The sequence below is a fragment of the Anoplophora glabripennis genome, unplaced genomic scaffold (genome assembly GCF_000390285.2).
Source record: "Anoplophora glabripennis isolate ALB-LARVAE unplaced genomic scaffold, Agla_2.0 scaffold338, whole genome shotgun sequence".
NCBI classification, from domain to species: domain Eukaryota; kingdom Metazoa; phylum Arthropoda; class Insecta; order Coleoptera; family Cerambycidae; genus Anoplophora; species Anoplophora glabripennis.
Genome location: NW_019416449.1, coordinates 251,225 through 261,259, shown reverse-complemented (window position 1 = coordinate 261,259; position 10,035 = coordinate 251,225). Strand labels below are relative to the sequence as shown.

General features: G+C 30.4%; 1 long non-coding RNA gene across 1 annotated transcript; it reads right to left on the bottom strand.

The window, feature by feature from the left end:
• Positions 1–8,456: 8,456 nt before the first annotated feature.
• Positions 8,457–9,686, bottom strand: LOC108910937. Its single transcript, XR_001964485.1, has 2 exons — positions 9,649–9,686; positions 8,457–8,634 (listed from the first exon to the last, which is right to left on the bottom strand). It is a non-coding gene; the product is annotated as an uncharacterized LOC108910937 (long non-coding RNA).
• Positions 9,687–10,035: the final 349 nt, after the last annotated feature.

Here is a 10,035-nt window from a genome sequence, read left to right as displayed (position 1 = left end):
CATATTAATATAAAATAATTATTTAAATACATGTAAGAGTGTATAGGACAGGACATAATAGTATACAGACAAAAGTAAAATATCAAAGTAACAAAAGCATATAGCGACCGTACCATAGTACAAGTACATAAATGGTTTAAAATGAGATAAAAATTATATAAATTAAAACACAAAGGTAATATTAAAAAAGAGCAATAAATTAAATATGGCTAAAATCACTTGTTAAAAACTGTTCAATGTTATGAAAGGCATTTTGTAATAGATATTTTTTCATTTTGCTTTTAAATTGTTTATAATTTAAATTTCTCACATGCAATGGGATAACATTAAAAAGATGTAGACCAATGTAACCCGTTCCAGTTCTAGTTTTATTCAATCTCAAAAAACTGAAAGGTTATCCTTAGATCTAAGATTATGAGTGTGAACTTTACTGCACGTCTGAAAAATATTTGAGTATTGTTTTATGTATAGCAAACATTACAGTATGTACATTGATAGAACTGTTAGAATAGTTAATTTAATAAAATGACTTTTGCAGTCATCTATGTAACTAAGACCTGAGATAATCCTAATTGCTTTTCTCTGCTGCTCGAATACATCCATAGTTTAATTGTAATCCAATAATAGATTATGAATATTACATAGGTTAGTGAAACTCTAACATAATATAAAATTTGTATTAAACAATAACAATACTATTAACGTTTACCAATTATTGCAACATCGAGGTAAGACCCAAATTATTTAAAAAAAAAAGACGAAGCTAAAGTAGAAAAAAGCTAAAAACAGATGAAAGTTGCAAACAGAGAAAGGTTCTTACAATCTAAAGACTTTAGTTGCTGTACAAAATCGACGACTTAAAATTTATGGCCAACTTAGGAGGTTTGAAATTCAACACCTTTACACCGAAATGTTTGTTACTCCGTCAAACCTACTCTGACACGTATATTTAAAGCTGAGTTACTTCGTGGACCAGTGGATAAAAGATAATTGATTTATTGCAAGAAAATCTACTTTTGATGAAGTATTCAGAACAGAGCGTATGCCATTTGCCATTTTATAGACCTTGTTATCCTTTTATGAACGCAATACGTGGCGGAGGATAGAGATTCCCACCAGGATTACGCCTCTTAAATGCGTAACTCTGAAAATAAACTATTTTACTGCACGAACTCGCAAACTCCGAGTTTTCAATTTGAAAAATGATTTATGACTGTGCAGACACGCCATTAATTGGATAAGAATCACATTAAAAAGAAACATCAGTATATCAGTTAAATTATCCTAATTTAAATCAAAACAATGCAGATAAATTATTAACTAGGTAACTAGGTAACCCGAAAACAGCAGTCAGAATTTGTCTTTTCGTGACCACTGTGAAAATTGACAAAATCAAACTCTGAAGAGTTATTTCCCTTATCCAAATTAAAACCAAAAAAAATTAGTTATTAGTATGTTCCTAATTCGGTATACCCCCGAATATTATTATTACTAATATATTATTTTTAACTTTAGAAAATGTTACACTACAAAATATAGTTAAAGTATGAAATTTTAATTCGTTTATTAAATGACATTTTGATGTGTTTCTTGTATGTATTTTGAAATTTGTGTTTGTTATTCTTAAGCAGTTTGAAGTGTCAACAATGTATACAGCGTGGTAAAAAAGTCCTGCATAAAATTCATATTTTCGTTAAACAATTTTTTTTCGAAAAACGGTGAGACCCGTCGATTTTTTTTTGATCCAGGGCGCCTTGTTATGTGGAAAATTTTTTTTTCGATAATCCACTTACGGCAGCGATGAAATATTTTTTTTTTAAATAACAACGCATATTTTTTTCGTTCGAAATTGATGACAGTGATAATTATCTAAACAACGGCGTGAAAATTTCGATGTCTTACATAACAATTTTTTTTAGAAAAATGCACCTTAAGTTCTTATAAGTGATAATTGTCTACTTACACTATTAATGGCTCCGAAAAGGACAAAGTTGACAAAATTACGTTTCAAACGAGTAAAATTACACTAATGTTTGTGTAAGTCTTGCGAAATTGTTCGAATTGCCCACCCTGTACCATTTGGCATTGTCCTAAACGTGTGTAAACGCCGTCTACACTTCGTTCAAGCATTCCCGGGTCGATTTGATTTATTACAAAACGAATACGGTTTTTAAGTTCTTCCAAGTCACCTGGTCTGTTTGTGTACACACGCGATTTCAAATAGTACCACAAAAAAAAGTCTAGAGGTGTTAAATCAGGCGAACGCGGAGGCTACTCGATTGTTCCGCGTCGCCCGATCCACCGGCCAGTAAACGTAAATCAAATCGACCCGGGAATGCTTGAACGAAGTGTAGACGGCGTTTACACACGCTTAGGACAATGCCAAATGGTACAGGGTGGGCAATTCGAACAATTTCGCTAGACTTACACAAACATTAGTGTAATTTTACTCGTTTGAAGTGTAATTTTGTCAACTTTGTCCTTTTCGGAGCCATTAATAGTGTAAGTAGACAAGAAATTAAGGTGCATTTTTCTAAAAAAATTGTTATGTAAGACATCGAAATTTTCACCCGTTGTTTAGATAATTATCACTGTCATCATTTTCGAACGAAAAAAATATGCGTTGTCATTTAAAAAAAAAATAAGTCATCGCTGCCGTAAGTGGATTATCGAAAAAAAAAATTTTTCCACATAACAAGGTGCCCTGGATCAAATAAAAATCGCCGTTTTTCGAAAAAAAAATTGTTTAACGAAAATATGAATTTTATGCAGAACTTTTTTACCACGCTGTATATCATTATTTTATGTTCAAAGGACGCAATTCCCTTGCAATGAAATAAACTGCTTTTCTAAAGCGGAGATTGGAAACTGCTTTCTATGTTTAGGGCGCACTATTAATCCAAAAAAATAAGATTTATACATACCTAATAATATAATAATAATAATGTATAATACATAAAATCGAATGTTTGTAAGAAGGAAACATTGTACCAATAATTTTTATCAATTACCTGGGTGAACAAACTATGTATATGTATAAATTCTTAATATCCATTGCAATAGGGATTCAATATAAGACATAACATTTTATTTTGTAAGCAGGTGCTTGTAGAAATATAGCTATTTTATTGGTTACCCATAATAAAAATCGTATATTTTTATAGGTAATAAAATAAACAATAAATTTTATGTCGAAATGTCATATATTAACTAGGTATTACATTTGACCTTACACATCAAATTGTTTGTTTCGTTGTTACTGTTTTATTGTCATAAATTATTATTAAATGTTTATAAATTAAAAATAGCTATCAACTTTAATTTGTACATGTACCATAAGAAATAGAACCATCAAATATATATAACTGCAATTGTAAGGAAAGCGTTATGTTCAACTATACAAAAAATATGGTGGTATTCAATTTCAACTCATGATTCGTTCATAGCTGGAAATATTTGCGTTAAGTCCAGTGTATAAGTATTAAGTATAACTGCCATCATAGGTCGTTGCCACTACCATCGTAGCAACACAATAAGATGACAGAATTTTCAATGCAAATGTTCTGAGAGTTCTTCATTTTGAAGAATCCATTCAAGACATGAATATTGCCCAACAATATAGCCTATAATATGCATAAAAAAATAGTTACGCTATTAATTGGCTTGGAAAATTTTACTGCCACAATATTTTCGAATGCCTGGTATAGTAGAAAAATCATAGCGGTCTAAGGATCTTTTATCGTTTTCAGCAATAAATAATTACTAAACCCAGTAGTGGTTCAAATCGCTGTTCCCTTCGTTTTCAGATAATATCTACAACGTTGAATAGACCAATCCACCTGAAACTTTCATCGTTCACCAGTAAATAATCCAAAAAACGCAGAAATAAAGCTATTTCATTGGATATCCGTAATAAAAATTGTATAGTTTATAGGTGATAAAATACAGAATAAAGTTTATGTCGCAGACTCATAAACTATTATATTCAACCTTTGTTTGTCTTCTCGAAATCAATTTATGTCACTATGATCCATAACAAAACGTTTTATCTAACTACGTAAACAATATATAGGGTGTTCCATTAAGAAACAAACACGACTGGCATCCTTGTTTTTTCTTCTCTCTGACCATAAAACAATACTGTAGAATTTGTGTAGTTTTGTATCGAAGAGTTTATTGTGAGTTTTCCAAAGTGAATTAGCAAGTTTGAAGGTACAGAATCAGATTTTGTTACATCAGAATTCTACAAGAAGTTTTTGAAGCAGAACTGGGGAAAACTTTCACAAAAACGTTTCAAGCTTTGAAATAAGTTCACGGAGATGATGCTCTGCTTCGCTAAATGGAAGCAAGCTTAATAAAGTTTAAAAATAAAGTTAGGTTATTTTCTGAACATACCTCGTACGTGGTGTTTATGAATTGGTGAAAAAAAAAACGTAAACATTGGCTTATTTTACTGTTAAATCTTAAAAACTGTCCTCTTCGACCTTTTGTTACTCAATCCTGAAATCCATGATAATCAAAAAAATATATATGTAGACATTAACAAGTTTTTCAGACGAACAGCTCAGCATTTGTAAACCAATAAATTCAGATGAACGGAAATAAAATTAAAAAGTAATTTAAGATATTTGCAATATTTGCTATTTTTCTAACGATTCATACATTGCGTAAAAGTTTTAAGAAATAATCATTTTCAACTGTATTTGGCACAAGGGGCTCATATTGAAATTATGTAGATTATCCTATTGTTTTAAGTCTGAAAAAAATATGTACCCATAATTATACTTCTACTAAATCTACTAAATTATACTTTCTATCTACTATCTACTAAATAAAATGCTGAAAATAAAAACATAAAAAAATGAAAGCTTGTATTACAAATATAAAATCCAGTTGCAAGTATTAGTCATTTCGAAAATTTTCTCAATATACTACATATTTTTTAATATTTTAGAGATTTAGAATATTTTAATTGAGAATTTCATTATAAACGCAGTACAAGTAATTTATTACCTTTTCTATAATTTTTAACATAACAAATTATATATTGATCATGATTAATATCTATTTTAATTCGCTTTGCTGTACAAATAAAAAATTCTTATTACAACCCTGTTCAGCGTCTCACCATCCAAGGACAAGGACAACGACTGAACAAGATCAAAGTGCTAAGTTTTATTTGTATATGCTGTATCAGTAGCATGATGCACAGAAAATATACGGCGAACTAATTTGATTAATACCATAACAAAAAGTGGCGCAATTCCCAACATTTCAAACAATCTTCTTTTCAAATAGCTAATGTATACAATTAAACATTTATAAACATTACAAAATCATTTAGTTAATTGGTTATTGTTGTTTGTAGTCATAGCTAGTATTTGTTGGGAAATTTATAAAAAAAAATAATAATGAATTGTGCCTGTATCAGTGTCAGTAAAAAATACTTTAGGTACAAGTACTTTAAACCGTTCTAAAAATATCATTCAATGCAGTTTATTTTTAAAAGATCATCGATCAATACACTGGAAAAATATAAGAATGGGTGTACGTTCCTGACATATCGAACAAAAATGAGGCCAGATAACGGATATACTGAATACAATAGACCACGCCAATGAAATATATGTGGCTGGCTTTTATAGGTCAAATATTTCCGCAAAAAATTCATGGCCTGTCCATGACACGAGTGTTCTTCCCAAGAGTACAATTTAGTGGGTTTTTTATATTTGCTTACAAAGTTTATATGTATCAGAATCGATTCGATAGAATCCCCGACGAAATGTCTGCACAGACTTTATATAATGGGAGTAGTTATTCTGTATTGATTGTAAGTATAAGGCAAGGTCTTCTTTAGACAGATTTATATAGATATATATTTGTATCTAAATCCTGTGGTTGAATTATTTGTTTTTGCTGATAAATTCGAATTATTCAAAATGTGAGGGAGAAAAAATGTGAAAAGTTTTTTATCTACATTACTGACTATCGACTCTATGGAATACACACAGTGTCCCAAATTACGTAGGTTAAGTGATAGAACCCCTCGACATAGCAAAAGGGTTCCTATAAACTATAAACATTGATTTTGGAAATGATTATCGCTCTGGTTATTGAAAATAATTTAGAAACGTTTAAGGATAGACAAATGAAAAACACGGGTATGTCATATTCTACCTTTATAATACAAAACGATAATTAGGAACCAGAATGATAAAACATCTTCCTTGTTATGATAAGAACTTAAAAATTTATTTTTTTTACTTGAAACAAAAATTGGATAAGACGTTTTTTGTTCTAAACGGTACAATTTTAGCGGGTAAATGTGTTTGAATTGCTCTCAAAGATTTTGGACCAAATTCAATAGCAATGGGGGGCTAAAATTTGTGGAATTACTTTTTTTCAGCATTACGAGTACTATTCGGTAAAATATACCCCTGCAGAACATGCAATCTTTCATACATTCCCAGTGACGAATACTGTTTGTTTTGTGGTTGCCACGTCATCGATTTACAACTCTTGACGTTTCGAGAGACATATTACTCTCTTCTTCAGAAGTTACTCTTGTCACTATTTATATTTGATGTGGTCACTGATCCATGACGTTCTGGTAGGTGACCTCGTATGCGTTGTTGACGTTCCAGTAGGTTGCTTTCACGGATGACTCGCTCCCATACACCTGGCATATACAAATTTTTGTAAATTTCTAATGCTTCTTTGTATAGTCGGGGCCAAAATCTTCTCTCTCCCACCATTTTGTTGGCTTCACTCAGATCCACCGTGTGTCCCGTGTCCGCCCTATGTTCTGCTACTGCCGATTTTTTCCAGTTGTTATTTTTGAGGTGACTTTTGTGTTCCCTTAACCTCGTGTTGATGTGCCTTCCTGTTTGTCCTATGTAGGCCTTTCCGCAAGAGCAAGGAATACTGTACACACCGGGGCCCTGGAGCTAGTCGTTGTTGCAGGTCTTTGGAAACGCTGTCGCCACCTTCTTTACAATGCTGAATACTGTGTTGATATTCCTCTTCTTCAACCATTCAACCATTAACGACAGCCACGAAAGCCTACAAACAAAACCTGTTTGTTTTGTTTGTTGTAATTAGTTATATGTCAAATATGAAATTGTACGAATAATTTTTATGCTATAACCACATATGTTCAGCAAATACAAATTCAAGAAACAAATTTGACATGTTTATTCATTTTGAGTTCCAAGACATAAGAAAAAAGTGACGATTCAACAATTACATAATTTGTTAACATGGAATTTGGTCCACAACCTTTGTGAACATTTTGCCCTGACTTACATGGCTCGCATACTTTTTCTGATCTTATACATATGTTTTAGAAGTTTTTAATTTTTCTTATTTTGTTATATTATGTATTTATTTTGAGTTTTACCAGACACAATTTGGCTTTTAAAATTTAGGACACACTTAAAAGGTACACAGTATTCTATGTTTATATAAAATATACAGTTTTATATTAAACATAATTTTTCATTTCATTACAAATCTAGGTTTCCGAATTTTTAAGTACCTATGCAAATTTAATTTAAAGGGGAAATCATTTCAAAAAATTAATAAGTTGCAGACGTTAAGCGCTTTGTGTCGGTTTATATCAACGTTCTGAAGTTTCATTTTATTAACTCATAAAATGAAATTTATATTGCAACTGTTCGACATAAAATTATGTTTTATTTTTCGTGTCGGCTTTCCCTTGTACTTACGAAAAGCATATTTTTATCGCAAATAATTTTACTAGTAAATCTGGTAAATTCAATTCGAATGGACTCGCTCCTTTCAAATCAAAATTAATGCATACAGGGTGATTTAATTTTATACATACACAGTTTCAAAATAATGCCTATAATAAAGTTCTAAAAACATTGGATATTTATTTTAGGGCCAAATTCAGAGACTTCCCTAAATCTATACTATCCTTTCACTCATATCAAACTTATGTTTCACTCAACTTAGGGTGCCCTCATCTCATTCAATTCTGGTATTCAGATATGTGTATAAATAAGTAACTAACTTGAGTGTGCATCAAACCACAAATTACTAGATAAGGGAACAATTGGCTACGCAAATATCACCAAAAATATATCATCAGTGGAAACCTAATATCACATTATTTCTTTATTTTGAATTGGAATAACTCACGTTGAAAATATATACATGATAAAATACATTTAAATAATAAATAATGAAAATCAGAAGGTCTAATTAATTATCCAGGTAAAAAACGATCCCCATACCATGATATCCCAACTAATAATAATCATCTTTTTAATGATATTTTGTTTACAGATAAACGCAACGATTGACTGAATGATAGAATTTTTATTATTATTATTTTTTGTAGCATTGTTGCTGTCATCCTTACCTTATTGTATCGAGTTAGTCGGAAAATAGAACTGTTAAACATTTTAAATTAAAATAAATAGAAATTGCTATTCATTTAGATAATATAATTAAAAACTATTAAAGCAACATAACAACAAATAAATAATACACTATTGAAAATTAATTATCGGCAAACACAAGTTCTTTTGCAAATTGCTACGCCTTTCTTACTAACAAGACATTGAAGTATACATATTCTGCGGCAGCCTCGTTTTACTCTTGTCAGTCCTGAAAATGAAATAATGCGTAAACATTTTTAATTTTTTTTTAAATGTTTCAATTTTAATAAAAGCTCTTTAAAATTGTTCATTATGACATTATTACCTTGGATTTCAACAGAGACAAAGACATTACTTAATAATCGAAATATCATCATTAATTTTAGATTCTTTTTCAACATGACATTTACTACATGACATTAGAAGACATATTCTCGAAGCCATTTTTGTTTCTTTATTTGACTCAGAGTTTACTTAACATTTTATTGGTGGATTTTTTTATTGTATTCAATTTTTTAAATATATAATTATAAATACCAACAATAGTGATCGGTGCGAAAATAGCAGTCAAAAATACCAGCTAATTCGCTCAATTATGCCCAAATACATTCATGGATATTCCAAATTTACTGGAGCATTACAAAACATAAGATGAAGATAAAATAGGACAGTTTTTTCAAACAAAAAAAGAGCGAATGTGAAATCATGAGGTATTATCGATTGAGGGTGGTTGTGTATCTCCAACTATCTATTTTTTCTCGATTAAATCGTTTAGGAATAGTGCACAACATGGTATTTTCAATTGTGTATTTTACTCCTCTTCTCTCCATTTCTCTCTATCACATTTTAGCTTTTACACTAACTACTGACGTTTAAGTTTTATTTCATTTTTATGAAATCTTCATGTTTTGTAATAAATACTGTAAATTTTGGAAGTCCATCGTTGTGTTCGGACATAATCAAGCTAATTGCTATTTTTGGCTGCTGCTTTCACACCGGTATGATCTTGTAAGAAAATGAAAAAACGACAGTGGCCTTAAAAATGTTATTTTTAAATTTCGTATAAATTTAAAATCAAAAGACAATGCAAAATTTTTTAAATTTTTTCAAACAATCTCCCAAATTAAAATAAACTACTCACCAAATTATGTAATTTTACCCTAATTTAATGATTTCTCATCTCTGATGGATCCCGAGAGGGTAATTTTGAAACATTAATAATTTAAAGTAATATTAAATATACCTGTATCTTGTTCTTCCAAAAGCCCTTCTTCAAAAGCATATGTATCTTGTTCTTCCAAAAGTCCTTCTTCAAAAGCAGCCGGTGCACTGTAGGCACTAAGAACCAGAAGCGACAAAACAAGTACAATTATAAGGGATATATTCATTGTTCCAATTTGTCTGACGAACTTGAAACCAATGTGAGTTATTATAGTCCACTATAGTTTTATAGTCCCCAAATCACAATGGTCCTTTTGTTAAAGTAAATATATTTCCTGGGATACCCCTTTTCCTCATACATTAGGAATTTTATCATATATTCGTGTTTAATTACTAAATATTATGATGTCACGACCCTGAGTGATACAAAGTCTTATCACAAACTAAGTGTATTTTGATGCAATATTTT